Source organism: Trachypithecus francoisi, unplaced genomic scaffold (assembly GCF_009764315.1).
Source record: "Trachypithecus francoisi isolate TF-2019V2 unplaced genomic scaffold, Tfra_2.0 Lachesis_group12, whole genome shotgun sequence".
Classification (NCBI taxonomy): domain Eukaryota; kingdom Metazoa; phylum Chordata; class Mammalia; order Primates; family Cercopithecidae; genus Trachypithecus; species Trachypithecus francoisi.
Genome location: NW_022681457.1, coordinates 19720517 through 19744525, shown reverse-complemented (window position 1 = coordinate 19744525; position 24009 = coordinate 19720517). Strand labels below are relative to the sequence as shown.

The following is a 24009-nucleotide window of genomic DNA, read 5'->3' as shown; positions in this document are numbered from 1 at the left end:
AGTCAGCATTTTACCTTACTTGAGTGATTTATATAATCATGATAATTTGGTAAGAGTAGAGGCACATACCATTCTGCCTTGTTGTCTCCTTACCTTCAAACCCACATTTTGTGAAAGGAGGCAGATGGCATAAGGTAATGAAGATTCTTGGATAAGTAATCTATGTGAAAGAAGTAATAAATTATCTTGCAAAGGCAAATAACTGGCTAAACCAGGGAGCAAAAAAGGCAATAATTTATTAGATTTGGAAAGGACAACTAAGAGAGGAGGTGAGCGGGTGGACAAAAGAATGGCATGGGAGTTAGAAGTAGGTTCCAGTTACAGCTCTGCCAATATTTATCTGGGTGACCTTGGGCAAATTCATATAAGGGAGTTGATTGGACTTGGTGGTCTTCAAGTGCTTTTTCATCTCTCCTAATGCCGTCCTTTTGAGTCTCAGCAACAGTTCGAGTCCCTGAGAGATGGTCATTTGGTCACTCCTTGAATACTTTTCAAATGTGTCAGGAGTTGCCAGTGCTCACCAGTGTCTGTGGTCCCCACTGCGTTCAGGCACAGCTAAACTTAATTTCTAAGTCTCTGTTTATGTCTCTGTTGGTCTGAGTTCTGACCATTGGAATATGAGTGGAAGTGATGTCCAAATTCCAGGCCTGGCATATAGAAGCTCCACTTCAACCCCTGCTCTCGCTGTCATTTGGCTGAAAGAAAAGCACTCCTAGGGCTTAGAGGAGGACAGTGCCATAACCTGGAAGAAACTTGGGTCTGTGCATGACTGAGTGGATCAGAGTTTTCTCCATTCCACTGACTTGCATTCTATTGTGAGACATGAACAAGAAATAATATTTTGTGGTGTGAAGCCATTGAAAATTCAAGGTTGTGTGTTGTAGCAGTCAATCTATCCTAATTAATGTAAGGTGATGAGAAACTCATGACTTTAAGAGGCAATTCTAATTACAGTAAATTCCTTCTTGATAACAATACTATTTTCTTTTAAATATAATTTAAACATATACTATTAGTTGTAGTAGTAGTAGCATTATAGTAAATATTTAAATGATATGTCAGGTACTGTTCTACGAAGTAGACGTTGTTAAACTAATTTAATCCTCAGAACAATCCTATAGGCTGTTCTCCTAATTTTACAATAAAGGAACTAAAAACAGAGAGATTAAGTAATTTGCCCATGGTTACAAAGCTAGTACAGATCATAAGTTTATTTTACTAGAACTGTATGAAATTATACAGGTCAAACATTGTTATTCCTGCCAATTTATGAATGAGGAATATATAAACTAGAGTTCTTCTTATTGGAAGTTTTAAGAAACCTGACTGAAATTGACTTAAGCCAAAATGGTAATGAAGAGTTCACCTAACTAAAAAGCCAGTCAGGACCTTAAAAGACATCGTCAGGACCAGTCTTTTTCACATTCTTGGCTCACCTGTTTTTCAGGCTGCCTCTTTCCGTAGCTTCTTATAGGATCAGTAAGACTGCAGGCAGTTCCAGTACATTTTTGTTTTGTTTTGTTTTTTGTTTTTGTTTCTTGTTTTTGTTTTTTTTAGACTGAGTCTTGGTCTGCCACCCAGTCTGGTGTACAGTGGTACAATCTTGGCTCACTGCAACCTCTGCCTCCCAGGTTCAAGCAATTCTTATGCATTAGCCTCCCCAGTAGCTGGGACTATAGGCATGCACCACTGTGCTCAGCTAATTTTTTGTATTTTTAGTAGAGATGAGGTTTCACCATGTTGGCCAGGCTGGTCCCGAATTCTTGACCTCAGGTTATCCGCCTTGGCCTCCCAAAGTGCTGGGATTACAGGTGTCAGCCACTGAGCATGGCCATCCAGCATGTATCCTTTAAATTCATCCAAGCTAGCAGAAATAAGAGAGCTTTTGACTTTCCTACAGTACAAACGAAAGTTTTGCCTCTCAATGGATTGAGTCTTGCCCTCAATCCTGAACCAATCACTATAGCCAAGGAATTGTAATCCCTAATTGGACAGGCTGGGTCACATGTCTAATCTTGGAGTCAAAGATCTGAATCAATTCTATCAGAAATACATGACTGATAATATAGAAGAGGTTGGTTATGAGAGGAAAATGTACTGAGGTACCAAAGGAAGGCATGAACATTGGGCAGCCAACATACAGTTAATGACCTTTATTGTGAGCCCAAGTCCCAGAGAGGTTCAGGGACTTCCCTAAAGTCATACAACTAATGATCTTGATGACACAGCCTATCCACAGTGAATCTGTCTTATTCACCTTTGCCTATCTGCTACCTGGCCCAGCCACTTTTTGAATGAAAAAAGGAATGAATATTACATGATTGAGATTTACACCCATGTCTTCTGACTTTGTACCTTAATACTCTTTCCATTGGCCATTTCCAGGGCTGCACAGTACCCCTTACACTATGTGTGAAGATTAATGAGCAATTGTTGTTTGCTATAAAAGGTGGCTTTGAGTTCCTCAAGGGATATGCTGCTATGATGCTGGAACAGCTCCCTGTACTCTGACTTTCTCTCCTCTGGATGCACTGTCACTACTTCTTGATGAACTCTATCAGCAATGATAAGGGATTCAGTGAAATGATGGCATGTCTGCTTAGTCCTGTCTACCATGATATGATGCTGGCAGATCCTTCTTTAAAGAGTCACTTCGTAACTGATACTGTTGGAACTGTCAACTAGTGTACTTGGGAATCTCAATCAAACTTGTGATGATGGGAATAGATTTACATTTACAGCTTTCAAGTAAAAAGCAATATTAATGCATTCATGTTGAATTAACATTATGCCTGGGGTTCAATTTCCAAGTGAGATTTTGCTAGACAGTTATTTTCTCAGAAGCTAGTAAGTATAAACTAAGGAATAGGTACAACTGAAATGTAGTTTTGAATTTTGCTAAGGCCTTGATTATGCTTATGCTTCTCTTGTATGTTCTATCTCTGTCCTCAAAAAAAAAAAAAAAAAAAGTGTAACTCTCACTGGTCATGGTGGCTCACGCCTGTAATCCCAGCACTTTGGGAGGCTGAGGCGGGTGGATCACGAGGTCAAGAGATTGAGACCATCCTGGCCAACATGGTGAAACCTCATCTCTACTAAAAATACAAAAAAATTAGCTGGACATGGTGGTGTGCCCCTGTAGCCCCAGCCACTCGGGAGGCTGAGGCAGGCGAATTGCTTGAGCCTGGGAGGCGAAGGTTGCAGTGAGCCAAGATGGCACCACTGCACTCCAATCTGATGACAGAGTGAGACTCCGTCTTAAAAAAAAAAAAGTGTAACTCTCCTACTTAGTGTTTGTTTCTTCTAATACCATAAAGAGAAAATGGCTATCTCAGATCCAGTCTATGACCAGGTCTAGTCTATTTTACCTTCTGCATATCTGTTATATCCATCTTCTATTCTATTTAATTCTCACTGTACTGGTCCAGGCTTTCAATAGATCTTGTCAGGGTTTATTGTGGTTTAATATAATAAAACCTCACTTTTCATTCATGTTGTAGGCCACTGAAGCTTGCAGGGGGTTTCTGCTCCATATTATCATTCAGGGACCCAGGTTCCTCCTGTTGTATGACTCACCATCATCTAGCAGCATCTCCTTTGCATATAGCTAGAAGATAAGAAATAGAGACTGTAAGATCAAGGGAGGTTATCAGAATATGGACCTAGAAGTAATTTGCATAATTCCCATCCTCATTTTATTAAGACTAAGTCACATGGGCTTCACCTAAAGGGAAGCTGAAACATGTAGTTTAGCTGTGTGCATAGGAGGAAAAGGAATCTTCTTTGCCATATCTAGTGATATGGTTTGGCTCTTTGTCACACCCAAATCTCATCTCAAATTGTAATCCCCATATGTCAGGGAGGAACCTGGTGGGAGATGATTGGATCATGGGGGTGGTTTCCCCCATGCTGTTGTCGTGGTAGTAAGGGAGTTCCCATGAGATCTAATGGTTTATAAGTGGCGGCTTTCCCTGTGCTCTCTCCTCTCTCCTGCTGCCTAATGAATAAGCCACTTGCTTTTCCTTTACCTTCTGCTATGATTGTAAGTTTCCTGAGGCCTCCTATCCAGCCATGTGGGACTGTGAGTCAATTAACCTCTTTCCTTTAAAAATTACCCGGTCTCTGACAGTTCTTTATAGCAGTGTGAAAATGGATTAATATACCTGGAATATTGTAGTAGTCTCCAAGATAACTGTTCCCATAGCTTACAGTCTTGCCATACCGTCACCAGAAGTAAACGAAGTGTATTTGTCATCTTGCTGTTTTCCAACTATTTCAGTAGCTGCTTAGCTTATAAGAGAAAGCTCAAGTTATATAGTAGGACATGCGGAAGCCTTCTCAATCTTGCCCTGCTTCTCCAGCCTGTTTCCTCCGAGGACCCTTCCTCATACTCGGTGCTCCAACTTTTCTAAATTTCTTATGACTCCAGAACACACAAGGCTGCTTTTTCACCTCCTGCATTTGCACATGCTACTCCCTAGGCTTGTAATACCTTTCTCAGCTTGCATTCCCATCTGCTGGTTGAATAGCTGTCTATATCTTTTGAGATTCAACTCAGTTCCTCTGTGAAGACTTTTACAGTACTCCCTGACCCTAGGTAGAAGTAAACACTCATGCCTTTGCTTTTTCTCTGAGCCCAAAGCTCTATGACACACATACTACAGTTTAGGGACTGGAGAGAATAATTCTTTTTTTTTTTTTTTTTTTTTTTTTTTTTTTTGAGACTGAGTCTCGCGCTATCACCCAGGCTGGAGTGCAGTGGCATGATCTTGGCTCACTGCAAGCTCTGCCTCCTGGGTTCACGCCATTGTCCTGCCTCAGCCTCCTGAGTAGCTGGTACTACAGGCGCCCGCCACCATGCCTGGTTAATTTTTAGTAGAGATGGGATTTCACCGTGTTAGCCAGGATGGTCTCAATCTCCTGACCTTGTGATCTGCCCGCCTCGGCCTCCCAAAGTGCTGGGATTACAGGCGTGAGCCACCACGCCCAGCCAAGACTAATTCTTAAGAGTAAAGGAGTCAGATAGTTTCTGAGTTTGATTAAAATTTCAACTTCACTGCATGCTAGCTTTATGAGCTTGGGTAAGTCACTAAACACTTATAAGCTTTAGTGTGTTCATGTCAATAGATATAGCAGTAATGTTTCCAGTTAGGCTATTGTAAAATTTGAATAAAATAATATGGTTTCGTGCTTGGCACATAACACATACTCAATAAATGTTAGCTCTTAATATCGCTGTTATTCCATACGTGTTGCACTTTATTGACTCTAAGTAACTTGAACACAGGCACTGTATCTTCTTACTCATATTTGGTATATTCCAGTTCTGAATCATATCCTTAAAATATGTTGTTGAATAGATGAGTAAGTTAATGAATGAGTTATGCTAGTGTCCCACAAATTACCTGTATTTTAAGGAAGATAAATATCTCCAGAGAACTCTCAGTGAATAACAGGTGTGTCCTTTGTCCTGTGTGTCTGTTCTTAAATCTTTCCTTTTTTCTCTATCCCTTCTTCTTCCCATTTTTTTTTGTCAGACCTCTATTCCTTCAAAACATTGTCCTGTCTGTGTCACTTTGTCTTTGTGCCTCTGTGTCTTTGCACTCATTGTGCCCATCTCTGCAATTCTATCGTCTACTTCTGGTATCAAATTCTTGCTCATCCTTACGTCAGTTATATTTCTTCTGGAGCTGTCTTGATTTCCACCCCTCTTCCTCAAAGTATCTCTTGTTGCATTCATTTTATAGGCTCAACAAATACAACAGCCATCATACTTGGAACACATGCCATATGCTAGGCAGTGAGATAAGCAGTGCATGATCTCTCTCTCTCTCTCTCCTTTCCTGGTGGCCCTTGTAAGTTTCCTTTTGATATTTGTGCCCTTTTCTTATCTCTCCCACTAGAAGGTAGGATTCTTGAAACAAGATTCAAGCGTGAATCAAAATTGTGTTCTTCCTGATGTCTTTGAGTTAGGCTATTCAATAGTTGAAGGAAAGACAAAGACATAGAAAGTACATCATTTCCTCTTGATCCTAGAAAAGGATCAAGAGACTAGTATGGCCCCAGGTTGAACAGTATTCTAGGCTGTGCCTGGACAATAATCAGAATGTATTGCAATTTAATATTATCTTCTGACACTCAGATTCTTAGGGCTCTGTCTGCAACAACACCATGGCTAGCTAGAATGATACCATGGAAAGTTGAGAAGGATGAATGGAGTTGGAGTTATCCAATTTGAAGAATGAAAGATTGCAGGAAGCTGATACACAGAACCTATAAAAGGGCCATTTAGCACAGAAAGGGTTAGTCAGCAGTCAGCGGTAGAGTGGATTTAGGTTATAAATAAGAGAGTTTCTTTCACATGACCACCTTTTGACTTATTGAGAAATATTTTACTATGTATATCTTGAAAAGTAGTACAAATATTAATCTTTCCAGAAGTGTTAAAATATCCTCATACTCACAGGCTGAAGAATGTGCTAGATAAGTTTTAAAACTTGAGGACAAGATATTTTTACACCTCAACTTGTTTTTATGAGAATGAGAACTAACATTTATTGAGCCAGGTATGAAACGATTACTTTTCTAGATGATCACATTTAATGTTCATAATAACTATGTTCATGATAATGTAAATATTTCTATTTTATAGGCTCAGAGAGGCCAGCTGAAATATCACATATCACATAGGTAAACAGTGCTGGAGTCAGAATTTGAACTCGGGTCCTATCTGAATGCGAAGCTACTTTCTCTGAATGTATGCACTTCCCTTAACTGGAATGCTATCTTTCAGTCTGAGAAGTAAATTAAAACAAAAACATTTTTTCAGATGTCCCAGTTGAATGACTGTGAGGCATTTAATACAGATACAGATTCAGACAGAGATATGTGCATATGACTAATCTCTAACTTCTGCTCCAGCAGCAAATTCTTTATCCAATGTCTTTTTCCCTTTGTTCATTTATTGTAGTGGCTGGAGCAGACCCTTTGAATTTGGTTCTTGTATTACTAGCTATGTGACTTTGGCTAAGTTACTTAGTTACTTTACCTCTTTGTAACTCTGTTTTTTTGTTTGTTTGTTTGTTTTTTAGATGGAGTTTCGCTTTTGTTGCCCAGGCTGCAGTGCAATGGTGCAATCTTGGCTCACTGCAACCTCTGCCTCCCTGTTTCAAGTGATTCTCCTGCCTCAGCCTCCCAAGCAGTAGGCATTACAGGCATGTGCCACCACGCCTGGCTAATTTTTATATTATTAGTAGAGATGGGGTTTCACCATGTTGCCTAGGATGGTCTCGAACTCCTGACTTCAGGTGATCCACCCACCTCAACCTCCCAAAGTGCTGGGATTACAGGTGTGAGCCACCACGCCCTGCCATAACTTAGTTTTATTGTTTGTAAATAAAGATAGTAATAGTACTTATTTCATAGAATTGTTGTGAGGATTAAAAAAGGTAAAGTGTAGTTGGACACATAGTAGACAGTACTGTCTTAGTCTGTTTTGTGTTGCTACAAAGGACTAACAGAGGCTAGGTAATTTATAAAGAAAAGAGGTTTCTTTGGCAGGGTGCTGCAGGCTGTACAAGAAGCATGGCACTGGCATCTGCTTCAGGTGAGGTCCACAGGCTGCTTCCATTCATGGCAGAAGGCAAAGGGGAACCAGCACGTGCAGAAATCACATGGTGAGAACAGAAGCAAAAGACAGTGAGAAAGGACCAGGTTCTTTTAAACAATCAGCTCTCAAAGGAACAGTGAGACTTACTCACTTCCCCCTCCCAGGGAAGGCGCTAATCTATTCATGAGAGATCTTCCTCCACGACCCAAACACCCTCCCATTAAGCCCCACCTCCAATATTAGTGACCAAATTTCAACATGAGATTTGGTGGGGAAAACAAGCCATATTCAAACCAGAGCAAATAATAAATGTTAGATATTAATTTTAAAAAGAAATTTAATTGTGGTAAAATGCAAATAACACAAAATTTACCATCCTAATCGTTTCTAAGTGTACATTCACATTGTTTTGTTCATTACCACCCTCCATCCACGGAAGTCTTTTCCTCTGTAAAACAGAAACTCTGTACTTATTTAAAAATACCATTTAATCTAGCAATCCCACTACTGGGTGTATACCCAAAGGGAGGGAAATCATTATATCAAAGAGATACCTACACTTGTATATTTATTGCAGCACTATTCACAATAGCAAAATATGGAATCAAACCAAATGTTCATCAATGAAGTCTTGTATAAAGAAAATGTGAGATACATATATATATACATACACACATATATACATACACACACAAACATATATACATATATATATATATACACACACACACACGGAATACTATTCAGCCACAAAACAAATGAAATCATGTATTTTGCAGCAACATGGATGGAACTGGAGACCATTATCCTACATGAAATAACTCAGAAACAGAAAGTCAGATACTCCATGTTCTCACTTATAACTTGGAGATAACAGTGATACACATGAACACATAGAGTAGAATAATAGACATAGAAGACTATGAAAGATGGAAGGGTGGGAGGGAGGTGAGGGTTGACAAATTAACTATTGTGTACAGTGTTTGCTATTCAAGTGATGGGTTCATTAAAAGCCCAGATTTTACCGCTAGGCAATATATGCATGTAAGGAATCTGCATTTGCACCCCCTAAATATATAAAATTAAAAATAATTTAAATCCATCTCCCCATTCCTAGCCCTGCCAGCCCCTGGCAACTACCATTCTATCTTCTTTCTCTTTCTATCTCTATGAATTTGACTATTCTAGGTACCTTCTATATCTGGAATCATGCAGTATTTTTCCTTAGCTATTGATTCTTAGGAGTCGGAACATCTAAGTGCAGTCTTAGCTCCTTGGCTTCCTAGCTGTGTGCCTTTGAGAAAGAATTTCCTTTTAAATGCCTGAGGTCCTTCATCTGTAAAATGGGAATAATAATACTCCCTTTCAGCTGGTTTTGCAAAGCAAAGGTGGTGTTAGACATGAAAATACTTGTGTTCTCCACAGTGTTATTTTTATTACAGGTGGTCACATATTTATGCATTAATTAATTTGTTCCTCCACCCATCACAACATTCATTCCTTTAATAAACTTTAACAAGGTCCTTCTGTGTACCAGCCTCTGTGCTAGGCACCTGGGAAGACACAAAGATATAGACTCTACTCTCAACACTTCACAGACAAGTTAGGAGGCAAAGGAGACACAGATCCACAGCAGCCAGTGGGTGTTGTATGCGCTATATGCACAGAACTAAGGTCTCAGTCCAGTGGTGGTTCAAAGGGGAAACAAACTTTTAAATGGAGTGGCTCCTCAACTGCAAAGCATCGTTTTGGAAGGAGCCCTGAATGGGCTCCAGAAGACCTGTGTTCCCCAGCTTCACAGTTAGCCAGTCTAGTGACCTGGGACAGTCCTGTTCCCCTCTCTGGCCCTCAGCTTGCACTCAGGGAATAGTTTTCCAGTTGAGTTTGCTGGTGTGCTGGAATTCAGTGGTCCAGGATTCTTTCCTTCACTACTCTGTTTATATTATTGGGATTCCAATTGAAGAAAAGGAAAAATGTTCCACTGCTTTAAAAAGTTTGCAACTAGAGATGTACCTTTGGGCAAGGTACCTGATTTTTCTAAACCTCCATTTCCTCACCTGTAAAATGGGAATAATAACAGTACTTACCTTAAGAAAGTTACTGTAAGAACTAAATGTGTTTATAGTCATAGTAAGTACTCAGTAAATATTAGCTAATATTATTGTCATTATTATTTGGAAAACTCTGGCTAAGAGGATGTCTCAGTCCTGTCCTGTGATGACCTGGGTCTTACACCATCCTCCATGTATCTAATATTTCTCTTTGCTTTCCAACCTCAAACTCCTTGATTTCCCTCTCACATTTCACATATACTCAGGCCTTGGACCCTTGGCTTCCCACATTCTTCTGTGGGTTATTGTTGATAACCTGGGCTGGGGACTGTGACAGCCCAGTGGGGCCTGGGTGTCTCGGCGTGTGTCCCCTTTCCTCCGCCTGTGTAGGAGGTTGAGTTTTCCTCCCTCCCCAGTCCCACAGTCTCATCATCAGCTAGAACATAGTCCTCCACCTTGGAATAGTCAACTTGCTCAGTAAGTGAACTAATTACACTGACTGCACTTCTCTTTTGTTCCCCAATCTTGCTGATTTGCTATTTATAGCATTTCCAAAGATGTTTCCTGGCAGTGTCCCTTTTCTTTTGCCTCAAAGACATGACACGGAGTGTAAAAACAGCTATAACAGAGCCCCAGAGGCTCTGGCCCCTGAGCACTTTTGGATAGAGAGTGCTAGATCTTATTTATTTATTTTTTAACCTGATATTTTCCCAGCAAAGAGACAATGGATGGTAATCAGGCTCTTTCTACTTGGAGTGGTTTGTTTAAAGAAAGAAGAATTCAGAAAAGGAGACAGAAAGAGAGAACCCGTGGCCAACATCCACGCAGTGTACCTGGCTGACTGCGAGCAGGAAACTAGTCAGAGTATAACCTATTTGACACCAAAAATTAGAGAAGTGGGGATAGGCTAGACCACTGCCTGGATGGGAAGGTGAGCTGGTTCACCATGTGGGACAGGTGTTGTCAGTGTCAGGAACCCCACAGCAGCCCCTTGAAACACAGACTGGTGTAGTACAGTCAGTCAGGGGTTTCTTTCTCCATCTTAGACCCAACGCGAGAACAGCAAGATTCTTTCTTTTATCTGGCATATATTAGTCAGGAAAGAGTACTGAATTTAGAGTCCTTTGCACTGGGTTCAGATTCTAGATCCAGTGGTCACCAGGCTGTAAGGTACCTGGAAACCACCAGGGAAACCTGTAAAAATGCCCCACTCCCAGATGTTCTAATCCAGCATTAGCCGACCTGGGTCTCAGAAAGCAGAAGCTGAGGCAAAAGCTTACAAATCCTGCTACCTTACTGTCGACTAAAGTCCAAAGAAATACCAGGAGGGGAAGAGGGAGTGAGGAAAGGAAAAAGGAGGACAAAGATAAGGGTGTGCCATTGAGCTGGCTACTACTTCATGTCAGGTGAAGCCAATTTCTCACAAGACTGTCTTCCGATAGCCCATGGACCACTGTGCCTCAGGATGCTCAGAGCAGGGGAGGAAGGGAGAGGAATTGATCCATCTCCCATTCCCGTGGATTAAAGGCTTGCCCCATGGAGCATTTACTTGTTTGTACTTCCAGATTGAAAATGCATGTTGCCAAGTCTGTGACTTCTTGTGCCTCAGCCAAGGTAGTAAGGACAAGAGATAAGGGCACAGGCCATTGGTGTGAGTAAAGCACTGTCAGGTTGCATGCATTGGAAGGCAGTGGGGACCTGCAACCAGTGGGCAGGGCTGGTTGTCAGAGGGATGCTGGAGTGGAACAGAGGGCCAGGCAAAGCTAAGTGCATCTTGAGTGGCACATCAGAGGTGTCTGGTTAAACCCTAAATGATAGCAATGAGGGTGGTCTGGGGAATGTACTTTGAGAAACTCGTGCTAGACAGAAGGACCTTCCACAAACCACTTAACTTCTCTGCATACTGGTTTCATCCTTTGTAAAATTAATAGAAGACATTTGAACTCACTTTCCTGAATATAAAATTAAATAAATCTTATGGAAAAACTACTTAAATGACACCCAGGCTGTACAAATCTGGACTGCTATTTTGCATTGGAACAGCCGAAGGATGGCTAGGAATAAAAACATCCTTTCCTGCTTTCAGTAACATTCACAGAGTTGAAGAAGCTTGTGGTTGATAAGTTTGAACATTGTAATTAACCAAATATGACAAAGCTGAATTTTGTGGAAAGCAAGCAAGCAATCCATGCAATAGTTAACACATTTTAAAGGTTAATTTTGTGCTAAAATGCTGGGGGAGTGCAAAGGCAAATAAAATAGTGCTCTATGGACATGTAAAAAAAACAACGAGCAATTTGGGAATTGTATTTCTGTTTACCCTTCTAATTATAAGGCTAATTAAACCCTGATTAATGGCTGTGGTGTATAAATACTTTTGCTGTGCTTGGTTCCCTTGTGGAACATTCAAGACCCATGAAATTCAGGTACACAAGCAAACTTCCATTTACTGGAGGCTCAGCTACCTTCAGCTTTGGTCATACAAGTGTAAACAGAGAAGAACAAAACATAACCAGTGAGTTACCTCCTTTCCTAGTCTTTGATGGTGACAGGTATACATAACCACCACCATCAATTTCTAGCAAGTTCTGATATTACTGAATGAATTACAAGTTGTTAAAACATCATGGCTTGATTGTTTATTTTTGAACCATAACATTTCCACTAATGAGGCTTTTTTATCTTTGGACAACTGAATCTTCCAGTGATCACCTGTAATGCATCAAATCCTAGCTCCATGATTATAAACATGGGATCTTAGTATTAGACAGGCCTTAGCGGTTATATGATTTAACTTCCACTCAGAGTAGGAACATGCTATTTTAGATGAATGTTTACAGTGTTGGGAAACTCAGTACCTGAACACTCAGTCACTTCTCTTAGGGGAGAACGCTCATTAATATAATATGTTGTGAATTCTAGACGACAGTCCAAAGTGGAGATTTTGGACCAAGTCATACATTAAATCCATTCTCTATCAAACATTTTCTGTAAAGAACTGAGTAGCAAATATTTTAGGCTTTGAATACTAGCCACATATGATCTCTGTCACATATTCTTTGTTTTTTGTTTTATTTTACACACTATAAAAATGTAAAAACTGGCTGGGTATGGTGACTCATACCTGTAATCCCAGCACTTTGGGAAGCCAAGGCAGGTGGAGAATTCTGCTAAATACATGTGTCTGGGTATATTTAGATTTGCATATATTTTATATATGTGTTGTTATTATTTTGAGAAAGAGTCTCACTCTGTCACCCAGGCTGGAATGCAATGGCATGATCTCAGCTCACTGCAACCTCTGCCTCCCAGGTTTAAGCAATTCTCATGCCTCAGCCTCCAAAGTAGCTGTGATTACAGGTCAGGAGTTCGAGACCAGTCTGGCCAATGTGGTGAAACCCCTTCTGTACTAAAAATACAAAAATTAACTGGGCATGGTGGCAGGCTCCTGTAATCCCAGCTACTCAGGAGACTGAGGCAGGAGAATTGCTTGAACGTGGGAGGTAGAGGTTGCAGTGAACTGAGACCACTGGACTGCACTCCAGCCTGGGTGTAAGAGTGAGACTCTGTCTCAACAAAACAAAACAAAAAACAGACCAGTTACGGTGGCTCATGCCTGTAATCCCAGCACTTTGGGAGGCCAAGGCAGGTGGATCACTTGAGGTCAGGAGTTCAAGAACAACCTGACCAACTTGGTGAAACCCTATTTCTACTAAAAATACAAAAATTAGCTGGTGTGGTAGTGCACGCCTGTAATCACAGCTACTTTGGAGGCTGAGGCATGAGCACTGCTTGAACCTGGGAGGTGGAGGTTGCAATGAGCTGAGATCATGCCATTGCACTCCAGCCTGGGTGACAGAGTGAGACTCTTTCTCAAAATAATAATAATAATAATAATAATAATAATAAATATATAAAATATACATAAATCTAAATATACCCACACACATGTATTTAGCAGAATTTTTCTGGTGCTTCTTTTGTTTTTTTTTTTTTTGAGACAGGGTCTTACTCTGTGGTCCTAGGCTGGAGTGCAGTAGCATGATCTAGCTCACTACAACCTAAACTCTGAGGCTCAAGTAATCTTCCCACTTCAACTTCCTGAGTAACTGGGACTACAAATGCACACCTACGAGCCTGGCAAGTTTATTTTTTACTTTACTTTTTTTTTTTTTTTGTAGAGTTAAGGTCTTCCTTTTGGTGTCCAGGCTGGTCTTGAATTCCTGGCTTCAAGCAATCCTCCTGCCTCAGCCTCCCAAGTGCCAGGATTACAAGCATGAGCCACCATGCCTGGCTGGAGTCAGATTAAAGTGGATTAATCTTTCATTACCATCACTGACTATATTTGGGAGGCAGGACAGCTTATTTAATCTCTTTGAGCCTCTGTAATAATCCATGAAGTTGGGTTATATGTGCAGTGGCAGATTGCAGAAATAATCCTAATGCTTCTCCCTTCCTTTCTGTGTTCACACTTTTTGCCCTGTAATTTAGTAGTGCTATCTCACTCTGATCCTGTATGCTCTAGCCAACAGGATATTAGCAAAAGTGATACAAGCAGAGGCTTAAGTAATGCTAGTGTGTTTCCAGTTGTACTCTTGGTCCTCTACCATGGTCATGAAAACAAACTTGGTCTAGCTTGTTGGAAGATGAGAAAGACATAGAGAGGAGGAAACTTGGCCCAGTTGCCTCAATCAAAGCCAGCCTAGATTATCCAACATCCAGTTAATGCTCAGACGTATGAGGAGGTCCAGGATAAGCCAGAAGAACCATGTAGATGACTCTCAAACTAAATAATTTACTGAGTTTTAGGGTTGTTTGTTACTTAGCATTATTGCAAAAAAATAAAACTAATACAGATGCCTGCCACAGAGTTGTTTTGAGAATTAAATAACAACTCCCTTTCCTAGATTTTCTGCAATGTATTCATCTTTAAAAAGAAAAAAAAAGTTATTGAACATAATTTTCTACCATTTGTCTAACCTTTAGAATTTATTAGTTACCTTTACTTTTATTAATAAAATAACTGCTATTCCCAGGCTTCTTGGTTGCAGATGACAATGCAATAATTTAAGCAAAAAGTAATCAATTAAAGAGTATGAATTGGCTCACGAAATCTCAGAAAGAGGCAGAGAACCAGGCTTGGATGCTATACCATTAACAATACTGTGGGCAGGAAAAGCTTCCATTCATTCTGTAGCCCCACGTTAGTGAAAAATCTCTTGCCCTTGATGCTTGCTGTTTGATCTCTGCTGCACTCAGGCTTGAAGCCATGAACTCTATCCCCACTGCTCTAGAAGAACCAGAAGTCTTACTAGTGATCCTGCCAGAATATTTGGTCTCCCTGGGTGGCCACTTCCTCATGATAGTTTCTGTTTAGAAGTCTTGTGTGGCTGTGTATAAATGGAGAAAATTATGTCACATGACCGTACCCTTTCTGGAAGAAAGTTCAGGAAATGTAGTTTTGCTGTTAGAACAGAAGGTAAGTTAGAAGGAGATTAAAATGGGTACTGGATGAGGCAAACCACAGTATCCACCACACAACTTTAGGGCCAAGGGCCCTATCCACATGCCACAGATGAGCAATCGGAGGTTCAGAGAAACTCAATGACTTGCCCAAGGTCATATAGATTGTAGACAGCAGTACCACCTTAACACACGTTTTTAGCTATTAGGAGCTTCATTACTTCTATAACACAACAACTTCCCCTATCTGTTTGAGGGTGGCCTATCTAGGCAGAGGCGATATTGCTGGCTGGGGAGGTGAGGGGAACAGCTACTTGGTCTGAGCTTCCAGGAACTACTAAAGTTCCAGCATGAAGCCACTTTGCCAGAAGTAGTGGCAGAGGGATATCATATATTAAAGATTCAAAGTCTTTAAAAACAAAACAAAACAAAAGCTATGGTGGGCTTCAGGAATCGGCATGAAATGAGACCTTATAACCAGCCCAGATGTGTAATCAGGAAAGCCTTCCAGCTTTCTCAACTGTCAATGGGGCTTCAGGCTAGGATTCCCTCTGGGTGGCCACAACTTGACATGGCAGTATGATGCTTGTCCAGCATGTATTTGCTGCAGGCCCTAGAGATATGTCAGGAAAATACTGCTGGGGGTCCCATTTGTGTACGTTTCATCAGCACAGAGCTGAAAACTTCAGATGCCTGCAGATAATGAGACCATAAACCCATGACATCTTATCCATGCTTCTCTTGCTTCCCTCTCATTTTTAGACCAGAGGAAGGGTTACCTTGGAGACAGATTGATGAGTAGGACCCAGACTGGAATATGCTGATTGAGTAGAAATTCTCATCAGACTAGTAGTGGTTTCGCTTATATTAGTCTAATGAATAGAAAAGATCACTGAGTTTTTTGTTTTGTTTTGTTTTGTTTTTGCAGAATGTGGGATAAGGGTATTTATCCAGCTGAGAAAACAGTAAGGAGTCTTTCCCACTCTTCAGTGTAACATGTTGATTTGAGTGCAGTCTGCTCTTCCTCATGCTAGACATGGCTGCTCTCTTTGACTGTTCCCTTAGACACATATTCAGCCATATCAATCTCTTGTATCCATGCCTGAGCTTTTAAGAGCTCAACCAATGTATCCTTCAGAGTGGCAAAATGCATTCTGAATTAGAGTAAAAGGCTTTTCATTTATTCTTTGAGTCACATTATACACAACAAAGAACAACTGACTTATTTCTAAATGTCATCTAGCAAAACATCTGCTACCCAAGGAAAATATGGACCCCCCGCCCCCCGCCGAACATGAGCTTACGTTTGCACCTGTTGTGAACATCTAGTGATTTCTTAGAATTCATGTTCCAGCCAATTGGCAGGAGGCACATCAGATTGGATTAAAGAACAGAACACTGTTTTAGCTGATTCCACTGCATTTCAAATGGTTTGTACTAAGTAGCTTTTCCATGTATTTGGATAGTGTACCTGAAGACCAGAGACATTTACTTTTCCATTTTATTGGTTATCATCATCATTCAAAACAAGAAAATTGAATAGGAGGCAGAATGGTCCAGCTGAAAGAGGTTTGATTTAAAATACAGGGAGTGGGAGTTATCATCCTAGGTTTTAGGACTGCTTATTTTCCTAAAATCTAATCAAATCAATTAAGAGATTAGAGGTAGGAAAGATATCTATAATATCAATTAAGAGATTAGAGGTAGGAAAAATACATATTATATATTATTATATATTATATACATTTTAAAATCTTTATTTCTATTAGTAATAAAACTGTTGTTGAAGGATGTGATTTATATCTGTAGGCAAGTGGGTTTTTTAAAAATACTGAATTACAGAATAAGAAAGACTTTTCATCTAAGTCCCAGGCAGTTCTGAACTGGTAGAGGACTTCTCTACTCCCTTAAAAGCAAATCCTGACCCTATGAAACATACAGGGTTCTTCTATAATGGCTGGGCAAGCTAAAAGTTAGAAACCCTATAGCTAGAGAAACAGGACTGATTTGGAGTGTGTGTATGTCCAGGGGTGTTGTTAAAAGCAATAGCAATCTTTAAGGCAAGTAATTGAAAAGCCAACTTGAAATAATGGTTGCAAGTCACGAGTCAACAGACTAGCCAAAAATTTAATAGGGGAATCTAACAGGCTTAAAAATGAAAAGAAAAATGAAAGAAAAACTGATTCCAAGCATTAATGGCTGTACAATCTGGGACAGACAAATTCTACAGAATTAGTCAAATAAAGTCACTAAACAAATAACAACAATAAAAACCCTAGAAATAACAACTTCTGGGAAGAATCGGAATCCAGAATTCCTATAATATGTCATCTAAAATATCACCTGTAAAACAATAACAACAACAAACAAGATGTGCAAAGAAGCAGAAACCCTATAGCTAAAGAAACAGGATTGATTTTAAGTGTGTGCATGTCCACACATGCCTTAGATTTTAAGTGTGTTCATGCCTTAGAGATTGCTATTGTTAAAAACAATAGCAGTCTCTAAGGTAAATAATGGAAAAGCCAATTTGCAATACTGGTTGCAAGTCACAAGTCAACAGACTAGCCAAAAATTTAACAGGGAGATCTAGAATGAGATAGCCATTGTGTACCTTGATAAGCTGCCACTATCCCTGTTGATCGCTGTTGTGCTGGAAGGCTACACATATAGGCACAGCTGTGTGCATAATCTGGAGACACCAGAGAAGGCCTTAACTAACTATTCATCCATAGCTGAATATGAGACCTCATGAATGTATAGAGGAGATGCAAGAAGGCACATCAGAAAGTAAACTGCATCATATTTGTAAATTTCCCGAAGGTTGAAAGTGTTCTCCAACCCACATATAGATCCATTGTCAAAGGGTAGAAACGTTACTGAATCACAGTGTTTAAGTACCACCTCTGACCAATCAACATGATCACTACACTATGCTTACCAGGGGTAATCTCTGGAACCCAGGCTTAAAATGAAAAGAGGAGTAAAAGAAAAATTGATTGGAAACATTAGTGGCTGAGCAATCTGGGGGAGACAAATTCTACAGAAATAGTCAAACAAAGTCACTGAACAAATAACAACAACAATAAAAATCCTAGAAATAATGACAATGTCTGGGAAGAATCAGAATCCAGAATTCCTATAATATGTTATCTAAAATATCACTTGTAAAACAACAACAAAAAACAAGATGTGCAAAGAAGCGAGAAAATATGACCCATACTCAGAAAAAAAGTAGTCAAAACATACTATATTTGATGGATGCAGATTTGGACTTAGCAGAAAAAGACTTCAAAGCAACTATTATAAATCTGTTCAAAGGTGAAAGGAAACCATGTTTAAAAAGTCAATGGAAAGTATTATTATAATAATTCACTAGAGAATATCAATAAAGAGATATAAATTACACAAAAAAAACCAAATGGAAGTTCTGGAGCTGAAAAGTACAGTAATTGAAACAAAAAAATTTACTCAAGGGACTCAACAGCAGATTTAAGATGTCAGGAGAAAGATTTAGTAAACTTGAAGATAGATAAATAGGATTTATCCAATTGGAAGAACAGAAAACAAATAGAGAAAAATGAACAGGGCCTCAGAGACCCATAGAACACCATTAAGCACAGCAACATATGTTTCATGGGACTCTCATAAGGAAAAGAAAGATAGAAAGAAAGAAAGAGAGAAAGAAAGAAAGGAAAGAAGAAGGAAAGAAAGAAGAAAGAAAGAAGAAAGAAGAAAGAAAGAAAGAAGAAAGAAAGAAGAAAGAAAGAAAGAAAGAAGGAAGGAAGGAAGGAAGGAAGGAAGGAAGGAAGGAGGAAGGAAGGAAGGAAGAAGGAAAAGAAGGAAAGAAAGAAAGAAAGAAAGAAAGAAAGAAAGAAAGAAAGAAAGAAAGAAAGAAGAAAGAAAGAAAGAAAGGAAGGAAGGAAGGAAGGAAGGAAGGAAGGAAGGAAGAAGGAAAAGAAGGAAAGAAAGAAAGAAAGGGGGAAAAATATTTGAGGAAATAATGGCCAAAACCTCACCAAATTTAATTTAAAAAATAATCCTCACATCCAAGAACCTCAGTGAACTGCAAATAGGATAAACACACACACACACAAATCACACTTAGATATATAATAGTCAAATGATTGAAAACCAAATATAAAGAAATAATTCTAAGATCAGCAAGAAGTAAAAAGACACTCACTGTATACAGAGGAATGAAAATAAGATTTTCAACTGACTTCCTACTAGAAATAGAGGCCAGAAGGCAGAATTGTGACATATTCAAAGTGCTGAAAGACAAAAACCTAGCAACCAAGAATTCTATATCCAGCAAAACTGTTCTTCACAAAGATATTCTCAGATAAACAGAGACTAAATGAATTTGTGGCTAGCAGACCTGACTTACGAGAAAGAGTAAAGAAAGCTTTCTGGACTGAAAGAAAATGACACTAGATGATAACTTGAATTCATGGAGAAATAAAGAGCACTTGTAAGTTAATTATGTAGATAAATATAAAAGACAATAAATACATGTTTCTTTTCTCAAAACTGATTTAAAAGAAAATTGTATGACATAATAACTTAAAATGTATTGTTGGGCTTATAACATTTGATATATATGACTATAATAACACAAAGAAGGCAAAAGAAAATGGAGATATATTTTAACAAAATTTCCATATTTTAGCAGAAGGTAGTTAGTATTAATTCAGAGTATATTACGAAAAGTTAAGGTGCATGTTGAAATCCCTGGAAAATTTATTAAGAAAACAACTCAAAATGTATAAATAAATCCAACAAGGAGTTAAAATGGTACAGTAGAAAATATCTATCTTACACAGGAGAAGGCAATTAAGGAGGAGCACAAAAATCCTGAGACATACAGAAAACAAGTATCAAAATGCAGATGTAAATCTATCCATATCAACAGTTACATTGGATGTAAATGAATTAAGCATTTCTATCAAAAAGCAGATTGTCAGACTGGATAATAAAAGAAGATCTTACTATATGCTGTATCCAAGACACATATTTTAGATTGAGTCAAACACGTTGAAAAGTAAAATAATGGAAAAAGATATACCATGCAAACAACCCAAATAGAGCTGGAGTCATCATACTAATGTCAAAGAAATAGACTTTAAGACAAAAAGTTTTACTAAAAACAAGATGTACAAGGTATCAGGAAAACGGAACAATTAAAATATATATGCACCTAACAACAGAGTCCCAAAATACATGAACTAAAAACAGAAGAACTGAAGGGAGAAATAGGCAATTCTGTAATAATAGTTGGAGATCTCCATATCATACTCTTAATAATTGATAGACCAACTAGAAAGAAAATCAGCAGTTATATGGAGAATTTGAACACTATCAATTATTTTGACCTAACTAGTATCTGTAGAGCAGTCCATCCAACAGCAGCAGAATACATATTCTTTTCAAGCACACATAAAACAATTATTTAGAATAGATGTGTGGTAGAGCATAAAAGGGGTCTCAATAAATTGAAAATAATTGAAGTTATGAAAAGTATGTTGTCCAACAAAACCAGTATCACATTAAAAATCAACAACTGAAAGAAATTTGGGAAATCCACAAATATTTGGAAATTAGTACAGTTCTAAATAAACTGTGAATTAATAAATCACAGAGGAAATTAGGAAATATTTTATACTAAAAAAGAATGAAATCACACATCAACATTTGTGGGGTCCAGCTCAGGCAGTACGTAGAGGAAAATTATAACTTTTAATGCCTATATTAGAATAAAGGAGGCCAGCCACAGTGGCTCATCTCTGTAATCCCAGCACTTAGGGAAGCCAAGGCGGGAGGATTGCTTGAGCTCAGAAGTTTGAGACCAGCCTGGGCAACATAGTGAGAGCTCATCTCTGTGAAAAATGTTTAAAAATTAGCCTGGGGTGGTGGCATGCACCTGTAGTCCCAGTTACTCTGGTGCCTAATGTTAGAGGATCACTTAAGCCCAGGAAGTTGAGGCTGCAGTGAGCTGTTATTATACCATTGCACTCCAGCCTGGGCAATAAAGTGTGATCCTATCTCAAAAAAAAAAAAAAAGAAAAGAAAAAAGGAAAGATCTCAGACCAGTGACCTACATTTCCACTGTAAAAAAACTAGAAAAATAAGAGCAATTCAAACCCAAAGCAAATAGAAGTAAGGAAATACAGTTGTTTTTTGGTATCTGGGGGGGATTGTTTCCAGGATCCCTTACAAATAGCAAAATCTGGATACCCAAGTCCCTTATATAAAATGGCATAGCATTTGCATATAACCTCCTATATACTTTAACCCATCTCTAGATTACTTATAGCACCTAATGTAAATTCTATGTAAATACTTGTTACACTGTAAATTTTAAAATTTATATTATTTTTATAATTGTATTGCTTTTTATTGTCTTTTTTCAAATATTTTCAATCCACAGTTGGCTGAATCCAATGATGTAGAGCCTATGGATATGAAGGACCAACTGTAATACAAATTAGAATGGAAAACAGTGAAATAGGAAACAGAAAAAAATAGAGAAAATCAACAAAACTAAAAATTTAATGAAAATATCAGTAAAATGTATGAAACTTTTACTATACTGATCCAGAATAGAAGAGACAAAAGGCAAATGAAGAAAATTGGAATGAAAGAGATGATGTTACTAACCACCTTACAGAAATTACGAGGCTTAAGGAAATTCTATGAACAACTTTATGCCAAAAAATTTAGACAACTTACATGAAATGAAGAAATTCCTAGAAAGATACAAATTTAACACAATTGACTCAAAGATTGAAAACGTGAATAGATTGTAACAAGCAAAGAAAATGAATTAGTAATTAAAGATTTTCTGACAAAGAAAAGCCCCAGTCTAGATGACTTTACTGGTGAATTCTAACAAATATTTAAAGAAGAATTAATGCCAATTGGTTGCAAACTCTTCCAAAATATTAGAAGAGGAGGAAACACTTCACAATTCTTTTTATGAGGCCAGTGTTAACTTGATATCAAAGTCAGACCAAATTTCACTGGATCATGAAGTAGAATCAGACAAATAAGAGTAAGTAGGGTGGCTAGGTACTTCATACCAAATATATTTGTGGGACTTAAAGGAAACAGAGTAAAATTTGTCTCACGAATACAAGATTGGTTTAACATCCATAAATTATTTAATATAATATACCATATGAATAAATTAAAGGACAAAAACCATATAATCATCTCAATACATGCCAAAAACGTATTTTACAAAATTCAACACCCATTATTATAAAAACTTTCAGTAAATTAGGAGCAGAAGGAACTTCTAGCTGGTAAACCATATCTAAGAAAACCTAACCTTCTATCTTAAAAGCTAGAGCTAATGTCGTACTTAATGGTGAAAGACTGAATGCCTTTCATTTCAGATCAGGAACAAAACAGGAAGTCTGGTCTCACCATCTCTATTTAACACTGTACTGGAGATTCTAGCCAGGAATTGGCAAGGGTTAAATTTGGCCTGCATTCAGTTTGTGTACAGCCCACAAACAAGAATGGTTTTTGCATTTTTTAATAGTGATAAACAAAAAAAGCAGACAAACAGGAAACAAAGGAGAAAATGTGACAGACTTTGTCTTGAAAAACCTAAGAGATTTACTATCTGTCCCTTTTTAGAAAAGTTTGCTCATCTCTGACTATAAAACATCAGAAAGCTTCTACTACTGATAATAGCTACCATTTACCATGCTTACTATAAACCAGTCCCCATCCTTGTGTTGAGCACTGGAAATACATTTTCTCAGTTCTTTATAACAGTTTTTCCATGTAAAGGGCCCTTCCGCATCCACTGAAGCAAACTCAGTTTAACTTGATTATTTCTGGAAAGATCCTATTTCCAAACAAGGTCACGTTCAGAGGTATTAGAGATCAGGACTTCAGCATCTGAAATTTTGGAGGGCACAGTTCAGCCCATAACAGCATATGTGTGCATGTGTGTATGTGTTTTCTGTGCTTCAGAGACAGATACACAGAGATGAGATGGAAAGGATTGGTTTCAGAACGGAAGGGAGGAGCAGATACAGGCAAGTATGTCCAAATGGTTTCAGGGTGAGTGTGATTGGAAAAGATTGAGAGAAGGTTACTACTTTAATTAGTAAGAGGTTACTGGTGATTTTGGAAGTAACAGTTTTGAAAATGCTGAGAGAACAGAATCCATATTGCAAGGGCTTAAGGTCCACTAACCTTATACTTTCTACTTCAAAGGCCCTTCTACATCCACTGAAGCAACTGAGCTTTACAACCCCACTGTGGGGAGGCCATTTCATGGATGAAAAAATAGAGGCTCAGAGAATCACTCTTCTTTTATGTCAGAGCACATCTGAAGTGAATTTTGGACTGGCTTGTAACAGTTCCAATGCTGTTTTTCTCTGTTTTTATTTAATTCTGGATCACCAATGTAAATTTTCAAATCTTTTGTGATATAGTGCAAACAAATGGGTTTGGAGTCAGACAGTTTCATCAAGTATGGGTAACCCTGAGCAGGCCATTGTGTTTTCATTCTTGGGAATGAGATGAGAATGTTTATATATACTTTGCAGAGTTGTTGTGGGACTTAAAGGAAACAGAGTAAGTAGGGTGGCTAGGTACTTCATACCAGTTTGCTTCCTCATTATCTCCCTAAATCTAACGTACAACAGGCATTGTGTATTATGGTCCCTCAACTCTCTCCTAACAGCAAGCACAATTCCCTGTACGTAAAACAATGCTGAGTTAATGTATGATTCTTTTTCCCTCAATAACACTTGAATACTTCGCTATATTAAGACAGTTATATTAAACTTATTTTTTTCTTTCATCTGAGCCTTAATTTTGGCAACCAAATTAAAATGTAACATTTTTTCGCAAATATTTGTG

General features: G+C 38.5%; 1 protein-coding gene and 1 long non-coding RNA gene across 2 annotated transcripts in view; one reads left to right on the top strand and one right to left on the bottom strand.

Moving 5' to 3' along the window:
- The window catches only part of DAB1 (DAB adaptor protein 1), a 1271953-nt gene that overhangs the window by 56712 nt on the left and 1191232 nt on the right, over positions 1-24009 (top strand). The window lies entirely within an intron of this gene.
- On the bottom strand, positions 270-19358 carry LOC117091980. Its single transcript, XR_004440587.1, has 3 exons — positions 19310-19358; positions 3369-3607; positions 270-695 (listed from the first exon to the last, which is right to left on the bottom strand). It is a non-coding gene; the product is annotated as an uncharacterized LOC117091980 (long non-coding RNA).